The sequence below is a fragment of the Ascaphus truei genome, chromosome 2 (genome assembly GCF_040206685.1).
Source record: "Ascaphus truei isolate aAscTru1 chromosome 2, aAscTru1.hap1, whole genome shotgun sequence".
Lineage (NCBI taxonomy): Eukaryota > Metazoa > Chordata > Amphibia > Anura > Ascaphidae > Ascaphus > Ascaphus truei.
Window position 1 is genome coordinate 370053853 of NC_134484.1, and position 10786 is coordinate 370064638.

The following is a 10786-nucleotide window of genomic DNA, read 5'->3' on the forward strand; positions in this document are numbered from 1 at the left end:
AGAACTCTTAAATTGTCTCCTTTTTCGTCACCCTTTGTCCATTCGGCATCAGCTTCATGGTTTCTGTGCAAACATGCATGCAAAGATTAAACAATTTTATTCTTGAAGGGAAATCCTTTTGTGTATACGTATATTCCTTTCATTGTCATCATTATAATTTAGTGCAGTTACAAATATTGCACTCTTGAGTCAGGATGAAGATGTCTGGTCCAGTGACCAGACTCCAATAAATGCTTCAAGATCATCTTCCTATCATTTCTCTTCTAGCAGCTAAATCTGTAGCTGAAGAAAGTGAACAGTCAAATACACGTTTGTCTAGATGCTTTAAGTAGAAATGTGTGGACTTGTCCAAATTAACCTATGTTTTGTCCGAACATTAAAAAAACATTACAAATTCACTCAAAAAGTTAATAGACCTTAAAATTAGCTCATGTAATGGTGTTTCCCCCACACGGTTGGAAATTTGGCCATTACTGATTGTGTGGTGCATGATACCTGCTGGTAACAGGAGGGCTGAGTCGTCTGCCGGTGGTAGTGGGGACACAGGACTAGTCTTCTGGGGTTTATACCCTACATATTCTTTAGCAGTTCAGTGCCTCCAGCTGCCGTAGGCTCCAGGGAACTGAAGATGATCTCTCACGGTAGAACGATTACCTCAAGCCCAGTAAGGTCACACACCAGGCAGGTGGTATAACAACAGGAACGGATTATTGTCTTCACTGTACAGCACAGTACCAAGGCAGGGTTCTGCCCAATGCAGTCTCTCAGGTATCACTGAAGGATGGTCCCTGGACCTTCACTACAGGCCAAGGGCACCCGCAGCATTCCCAGATCTTCCCTGCCCCTCTAGCAGATGCAGAAATATGGTACACACTCACTCTCCCCCAGAAGGAAGAGGACCAGAGTCGGCCCAATAGTCAGGCTCTGGCTGTGTGACCTGCCCCTCTCAAGTGGGAACTCCCAAATTTGGGGCGCACTGCCCTTAAGTACAGTCAGGAGGAGGGCACCAAGTCTGTCTCATGATTGATCATGCCCAGGCCTGATGTCACCGCCTCCTGCTGTCACTCAAGTGCAGGTCCTCGGAAGGGGAAAATCCCATATCAACTACTGGCTACCTGATTGTACCAGGGCTTACTGTCAGTACAAGGGCAGAATATTAGCCACAAGGTGACCTGGCTACACTCACTTTTCAGGTATCGCAAGTGTGTTTAAAGTTATTTCACCACTTTTTGTATAGAACAGTGTTTTAGGCAGTATATAAATCAATGCGTTCTCTACTAAATAGAACACATTGGGCAAGGTTTTTGCGAACTCAGGTGAAAAGTTTACACAACTTTAGCTTTAAGTTTAGATTCTGGTCATCAGTAAAATTAATGAAGTTGGGTATGTTTCAATGAAAAAAGATTCAAAAGCACCTACGTTACTTAAATTGTAAGCTCTTTGGGTCAGGGACACCTTTTCCTTTTGTTACTTTATGTCTGAAGCATTTTTTCCCAATATGTAGTATGTTATATATCATGTGTATTACTGCTGTGAAGCGCTATGCACATAGATGGCGCTAAATAAATAAAAATATGCATATGCTAGTATGTTGAGTGTAGAAAATAATCCATGCACTTGAAGAGACCTTGAAGGTTTTGAAAATAAATGTTGTTACATCCATCAAGAAATCTTTGGATTTTCCATTTAAAGTTATCATAGCCAGAAACAAATTCTCACTTCTCCAAGACCATATAATTTGCTACTAACACCTACTCAACTAAAAGGTTATACAGAAACCAACAGTAGGGAAGACAATGTGCACTTTTTAGATATCAAGATCGAAGTACATTTTATTATGTTATCCCATTAGACAGTGATGTGTGGGTCACAATCTATGAAGGACAATGTAATACTAGTGTTCTTTTTACTCAATATGATTTAAAAAAATGGAAAATGTTTTGTTTAAATTTAACATAGGTTGAACTCGATGGACATATGTCTTTTTTCAACCTCACCTAAAACTGTATGCAACTATGTAACGTTTAACACTTATTTGTCCCAGGTTGCTCTAGTTTGATGTACAGTGTACAATTCTGCTGCTATTCATTCATAGGGATCATAAATGATAAATTACTTTTATTTTTATATTAGATCAGTATAGTAGTATATGCCATTTCAAGCTATTTTCCTCAACCGACTGTAATTTATATATCCAAAATTACATCCCTAACATTTAATTTGTAAAAGCACATTGTTAATTGTGCATGCACTGGATGTATGAAACATATTTTTGTAAAAAAAAATTTGATAATGTAAGTAAGTTTATAATTATTTCTCTTCTGTGCATACTGTATGTCCTCAAAATTTACTATGTGGATACTTTGTGAAAGATACTGTAAGTTTATAAAAAATATATATAACCTAAGTATTGTTGTGATGTCAATGCCCTTTTTAAATCTGTGAATTCATTATGTACTGTATGTATGTTCAGTAAATTAAAACAAAGACCAAGAGGGGGCTATGTATCACAATGTTGCAATTTGCACCATCACATGAAGCAAACATTTTAATTGCCATAATTTTGTGTCTGATTACTCATTTTAACTTTTTGCACCTGATATAGATCTCTTAAGCCAAGAGGTAAACATCAAACAGACTTTTTTATTTTTTATATTTAAGAGTGATCACTATATATTGAATAATTCTATTTTAATTATTTTCTTGTCCTGTAAAATTACAGTCGCTCTTGATAAATGTAATTAATTATTTCATGCTATATAATGCAAAACATTTAATTACAAACTTAATTCAGGTGAATTTTAATCATACAAGAGAATACTGTACAAGCATTAGAGGAGCAAGGTGAACAGTTAATAGAAGAAGAAAAAAGACAAGAAAGATCCTGTACACCAAAAAATGTAAAGCACAATGTATTGAAAAAACACACAGTAGAATAAATATTTTACAAATGTAGCCCTGTTTCCTAGTGAACACAGACCGCTACCATATGCTGTATGACCTGTAGGCTCACAGGGCCTAAGCCTCTGCCACGGAGAGCCTGGGGCACGCGTAATACTAGCTAATACTTGATACTTGGTGCAGCGCCTCCACCTGCGACAGCCTCCGCCAGAGGGGGAGTGGTTCTTTGCAGGACACTTATGTACATCAACACACACATAGCAATATAACCAACCAAATGAATTTACTAGCATGAACGGGGTTGCGTGGTTCTCTCGCATCAACAGGTGTCCCTCCCTAGAGGAAACACTAAGGCGTCTCGCAGGACGCTCACTTCCCTCCTTCACCGGGTGATCCCACCCCGGTGTCCTGTTCCCCAGTCCAATATATATTCCCGCCCCACCCTCAAGTGAGATACTAGGCCTATATGTGTGACTGCGCAGCCACTGTGTCCTGAATAAGTGATGCTATAGTTGGTGCACTTGTGGTTTACCTGCCAGGCACTCCAGTACCCGGTCCTGCAACAATCTTCACAAAGGATCAGTGGGGCCGAGGTGACGTCGGCCATAGGCGTCCAGGGCGATCCCACCCGGACACGCGGCAGCACGGCAGCAGAGTCTAAGCCCAGACCTCCTGCTGGATAGGCAATGTCTCTGTTAGCGATCACGTAACACAGAAAGGGAACCGGAACCTATCTAGGGCCAGCCCCTATCTCTGCTCCACTTCTACTGGGGCTCGGAGTCTAACTGGGCCTGGCGTATAAGGCCTAGGTAGGGGCGGAATGCCTCCCTACACCAGAGCTCTGTCTCCTTCCTCCTCCCGCTAGCTCTGACCAACGTGCGCACCCTTCGACCCAGTTAACTCCCTTCCTACCGCCTGATTGGTTCTCGCGCGTCATGGGGTTCAGCGGGGCTACTGGGACCTGTATTTCCCTGGGCTCCCTCCCTATCAGAGCTCTCCTCCTTCGCGGGCTTTGGCACTATGCCTGCGCATGCGCAACCTCCTGCCCCGCTGGTCCTGTGCCTGCGCCAACCTTCAACATGGTGGCGCTCTCTACGCGGAACTTCCGATATCGGAGCGTTCCCTGCACTGCGGCATCTCCCACCCCACAACAACAGGCTACACAAAAATAGCAAAATTAGAAACTATTTTGTTTCAATGAGCAATATTCTATAACAGGGGAGCGCAAACTTTTGCTGCTGCGCCCCTTGTCATGCTTGCCCCGGTTCTCATGCCCCCCACCTTGCATCCTCATCAAATGATGCTGCGGGGTCATGCGACGTGGCATCATTTGACACGTGTGATGTCACATGGCCCACAGCGTTGTTTGATGATGCGTCACAGAGCTGGATGAAGCAAGGTAAGTGGAGTGTTGCAGGGGCCTCACGCGATCCCCCGGCATTTAATTTTAATGCCTTCGGGAAGAGCGCGGAGCCTCTGCAACCACCCACGCCCCCCAGAAAAATCTCCCGTCCCCCCTGGCGGCACGCCCCCCAGTTTGCGCACAGTTGTTCTATAACAAAATTACATACAGACCGAGTTGCAACATACCCTTGGGTGGGAACAGCATAACGTTTCAGGGTACAGCCCCTTCATCAGATGTCACCCACAATATGATCCTTCTTACAGCTGTTAAGATACTAGCCAGCATGGGAAAAAACATAAACAAAGACCCAACCTTCTGATGTCATCACATGAATGAGTCATTGACGCCACCCACACCTCATCACGTCAGTGATGCGTCCACAGCGCGATCAGATGCCAGGACACTAAATTAACAATCTTCCTCAATCTAAATCAGTGGTTTCCACCCTTTTTTTGGTTAAGGATCCCAAAGTGAGATTCTAAGGAACCCCTAACCATTTCTACTAGCAACTCTGGGATAAGATTTATTGTAAGAAACCCCAACCATCTCTAATAACAACTCTGATCATATGCATTGTAAATACTTCTGTTTTTGATACCATTTTCAAATTACCAGAAAATTGCAGGGAACCCTTTAGGGATGCCTGCGGAAACCATACAAGCAGGGAAAAGTACTGCCTTCATATTCAGAGGACACTAAATCTGTACAAACCAGTTTATCACAAAAGCTATTAACTCTTTGAAACGAGAATAATAGTAAAGAACTACATAATTGCCCATACCTGCAGCCATTCCTCAAAATACCCCAGTGTCGAGTAATACTTTTTTCAACGATGTAGAAAAGATATTAAACAGTCAGACAAGGTACTGAATTTTATGAATCACCTTCCCCTTAACCTGTAATTGTAATGTCTTTTGTTTTGATTTACCCAATACTTCCTCAATATTAGCTTGGGTGTCATCCCAACATACTCCGTTGTTGAATTTAACAATAAATTCCTCAGCTCTCTGGATAAAGGTCTCTTCCTGGCTATTGATCCACCTCAGTCATGAAAATTGACTATATGCTCTCTATGAGATTCTGTCTATGATTAATACTTCTCATCAGACTATTACATTTAAAGTTTCTTAGAGTATAGAAGGGTACACATCCATTTTTTGGATGTGTTTGTTTCTAAAAATACATATTGTTTATAAACAGACACAAGAGTCATTATCAATTTATTATTTTATTGTAGGCATTTACTATCGATCTCATTAACTAATACCACACTATGTAATTAGTAGCTATTTGACAAAATGCCAAGCCTGGAGTAGTTGCCAGATTTGGCACGATGAATAGTTACAACTATAATCATAAAAATAAACAGAACACAATACACATTTTATTTTGATTCCCTCCCTGACAGAAAATAAATAATTGACAACTTCATAGTAATGGATAGTTTTGATTTGATAAGCATTGTTTCAAAAGAAAGGGGTGTGCTTTGAGATAATATACCGATGTGCTGTGCCAATAAAACATAACTCCAGAGATAAGGAGTTATTAAAAGTTGCTAAAAATCAAAAGAGGAAAATAAACTGCAAACTGGAAATTCTGCAAACCAGGACCACAACTGAGAATTCTATTTAGTACCAAACAATGGGCTCTATTCAGTAAGCGCCGAAAAAGTGCTTTCAGCAAGTGTTCCCTATCGGCATGATTTTGGCGATTTGTCCTTGTAGTATTCAGTAAGGGCCGAATCCATGCCGATCCCTGCCGAATCACTGCGAAAGCAAAACTGCCGATGAGCCTGTGCCGAAACAGGCTGGCTCCCGATAACCTGCCGATAGGCTTTTCCGCCGATAGGTGTTTGCAGCAGAGAGATCTCAGCGCAAACATCGGCAAAATATAAAGTATTTATAAACAACTTTTATTCATAGTATACATGTGCAGGGGGTCTCCGGAGCTGAACCGCATTGGTTTCAGGTCCGGGGAACCCCTTCTTCCCGAGATACAGGCCCCTTTATGAGGTGCTGGTATCCCTCTGCATTTAAAGGTCCCGATAACGTGACCGCGGAATGTAAACAAAGCAGAGGGATACCGGCACCCCATAAAGGGGCCTGTATCTCGGGAAGCAGGGGGTCCCCAGACCTAAAATCAAAGCGGTTTAGCTCCGGAGACCCTCTGCACATCTACACTATAAGTAAAACACATATATAAATAAACAATCATTCCTTACCTTTGCCGCTATGTGCTACGGTAACGAAGCAGCATGAATGTATTTTTAATAATAGTGTACTGTGAGCAGGGGTCCCCTGAGCTGAACCGCATTGCTTTGTGGACCAGGGACCCCCTGCTTCCCGAGTTACAGGCCCCGGTATGTGTCATTGGGTGGCAGTGTCGCCGCACTCTTTATAGCACCCCATTCGCACCGTGTCTGCTATAAATATGGCGGCGACACTGTAACCGATGCCCCAAACCGGGGCCTGTAACTCGGGAAGCAGGGGCTCTCTGAGCCACAAATCAATGCGGTTCAGCTCAGGGGAACCCCTGCTTCCGCACAATATTATTAAAATACATAAATGCTGCTTCATTACCATAGCGTATAGCCGCTAAGGCAATGAAGGGGTTAAGGCAGAATAGCATGTTTATTGGAGACATTTGCCCCCAATAAACATAGCAATAAACAACATATACCCCCTGTGTATTTAAAATACATAAACAACAATAAATACAATAAATACATAAAGCACTCACCCATTTCCGGCTGCCACGATGAAGGCCATCCTCATCTTCATCCTGCCCATGCCCCCTCCACTGCTGCAAAACAGACACAAGAATGAAAACATCCAATGTAATGTCCCCTAACCCCTTAATCACCATAGCGGTTATTAACAACTACAGTCATTAAGGGGTTTACCCACCCTCACCCACCACTCAGGACTCCTACATACTCTCCCACACTAACCCCCCCACCCCATGAGGCCTAACCACCCTCACCCACTACCCACAAGGGAGGCCTACCCACATACCCTTGGGGCTAATACCCCCTCCCCCCACCCCCAGTACCCACAATAAAAACAATACACAGCCCCACAATAATCATCATTCTATTTATTAAATACATTACCCACCCCCTGTGCCCCCCCATAAATACATGGTTTATCCTTTTACAAACAGGGTTCATAACACAGCCCCACGCGAGTCCCCGGCGGGCTGGCGGGGCACCTGACAGACCTACAGGGTACCATCAACTCATTTCAAACAGGTTCTGGAGGCCTGTTGGTGTGTCCCGCCAAGTGCCATGACCCCCAGGTGGTCTCCTTGGGTCACAGTGGGCCACAATTGGGTCCCCACGGTAGGCCCGCGGATGTCAGGGAGCCCCGGGTCAGACCCACAGGTGTCTTCAGGGCCTCGGGTGGTTCCCACGGGGGTCTGGGGAACTCACGAGTGCTCACTTTGGGTAAGCAGTGCCCCCACAGATGTGGGACCACCACTTCATCCCCGCACCTATGGGTCCGCAGTGCCCCCACAGATGTGAGGCCACCGCTTCATCCCCGCAGGTGTCACCCGTGGAACCACCAGCCTGATACCCGTGAGATACCCGAGGAGACCGCAGGTGGTCTCCAGAGGTCTCACGCAGAACCACGGAACAAACCCTGAATGTAAAAAAAATAAACCTGGCCTATACATTCAATACATACACCCCCCTCCCCCCCACCCCCCCAACACCTACAGTACAATAATGTGCAAAATAACTATTATCTAGATAGGGATAATAGATTATTTGCACATTATTAAACACATTAACTAGCATATTCAAATAAATAAAGTACTACTGGCCTCATCAATAAGAAGCCCCCAATCGCCAGCAACATCCTGGTCTTTCGTTGCCCACAAAATACATAGCCAATACAAAGCCAATACATTGCAATTACATTCAGATATCAATTAACCCCTTAAACACCTTATCAGATAATAACCGCAAAGGTAATTAAGGGGTTAAGCCACACTGGCCCGATACCCACCCTTCACCCATTCATTTGTACAGTGGCTTCATCATGCAACTATATATATATATATATATATATATATATATATATATATATATATATATATATACAGAGAGAGAGAGAGATACACACACATGATGAACCAATATACAAATAAATGTAGAAGGGTTATCAAAAACATGCTGTACTACAAATAACACTTCTCCGTACAGACACACTACAATAAAATCAATTTCCTTTAATAATCCTATCTGATCTTACAATCAAAATCCTCAAATGCCAATCAAAAACTGAAATGACAATCAAAACATTCCATTTACATTGTATATATGATGCATACAATCTATGCACCATATACATTCTGCAAATGAATGTTAACAATAACATTCAAAACAAAATACCAATACCTCCAAACAAGTATACTATTTAAACCAATCCAGTAAACATAAATCAATTAGCATTCATTAAGGACATCCCTAAACAATTTACATTCCATCCCTAACAATTAAACAATAAACTAATTCAAGCGTTGAACAGAACAATTTATCCTGTGAAAAAATATAAGTACCAACAAGAATACAATATAGAAAAGCAAGCCTGACCCTGTCCTAAAGTACACCATACAATAGCAACAATTACATCTATCTAATTATAAAATTTGTACACACATTTAAGCATAGCAGCATAGCCAAATTAATTTAAAACACAGCAAAGCAAGCTTTTAAAACAACATCATTTCTTACCCTGTATGTATATATCGATCTAGACATACATATATACATACATACATACAGTGGCAAGAAATAATATACCAAAAATAAAGAAATACACATGTTAAAAAAGCTTTTAAAAAAATTAACAAGTTAAATAAAATACATTTCTTTAGTTCACTTACCATTACTTGACCCACTCACCGACTCCAGTTGAACAGCTTACTCTCGAACCAATCCACCAGGCACAGGAACCCATAAAATAACAAACCATAAAATAATAAACATTAAACAAAAAATCCAAAACAATCCACGGGTCTTCTATTTGTAATCCATCTTCATCTGTATTCTTCTTTCTTCTATCTGCGGCTCTCTTCCGGGGTCTTCTTGTCTACGGCCATGCCCTGGCCTTCTTCTTCTGTAGGAGGTCCTTCCTCCTCGGCGTCTTGCTTCAAAATGAGACGACATAGGCTTTTAAAGGCCTATGACGTCACATTGTTGTCATGGTTCCCACAGCCCTGATTGGGCCGTGAAAATCATGTGTTTTGGCCAAGAAAAAAAAAATGATGACGTCACTTAAAGGCAATGAAAGCACAGCCAATCAGATTGGCTTTGCTTCAATTGCCTTTAAGATTACGTCATTAAAAGAAACATGGCCGTCCTCACATGGTACGGTAGCCAATCAGAGCGTGGGAAGTCTATACCTACTCTGATTGGCTCTAGTACCATGTGACAGGCTTTCAATTACGTCACATCCGTTCTCCCCCAAGCCTCTGTCACATGGTATACTAGAGCCAATCAGAGTTGGGATCATTGATGTGCATATATGTGTATGTTAGGGGTTATAGGGGTTGTTGGGGTTATATATATATATATATATATATATATATATATATAGCAACTGTAAATATTCCTGTATATTCATTTGCATGTCTTAGACAGGTCTGCAACCCTGTCTTTCACCATTATCACCCAGCAAACAGCACTTCCACTGCAGCAAGGGCTCATTTGCATGTCATTTCCCAGAATCCCTTGCTGCAGTGGAAGTGCTGTTTGCTGGGTGATAATGGTGAAAGACAGGGTTGCAGACCTGTCTAAGACATGCAAATGAATATACAGGAATATTTACAGTTGCTTTTTGCTTTACTGTGGAGGGTTTTAGTCACTTTTTTTACCCACCATAACCTTAATAGTCGTGGTATATATATATATATATATATATATATATATATATATATATATATATATATATATATAAAAAAATAAACAGATGGCACACACATATGTGGTAAAAAGGTGCTTGTCCCATACAGGTAATGTATAGATAGGTTCCTTACCGAGTAGATCCAGGATCCCAAGATCACGAGGCAAGAAGGAGACAGCACACTCAAAGGTACAAAAAGCAGCGTGTATTCAGTAGAAAAACCGGCACATAAACCCGACGTTTCGGTCCTTGACACAGGACCTTTCTCAAGGGAGTGCTAATACATAATGACACCTGACAAACATATATACCCACCACCCATTAACAAACAGATCCCTGATAGGCTAGACCATGATGTAAGACAGCTGTGAGCACTAGCTAATCAATTATGACATCACGCGTCATCATGCGCGCATGCACAGCATACGTAACTGCAATGAGCTATGGAGAAATATCCTTAAAGACGCAAGCGACCAATGTGCACACAGTGCCTCTGCTTTCATCTTGTGTCCAGTCCTCTGTCTTTCTGTCTCATTTTTATGCACTCACTCCCCATGTGTCTTGGGACTCC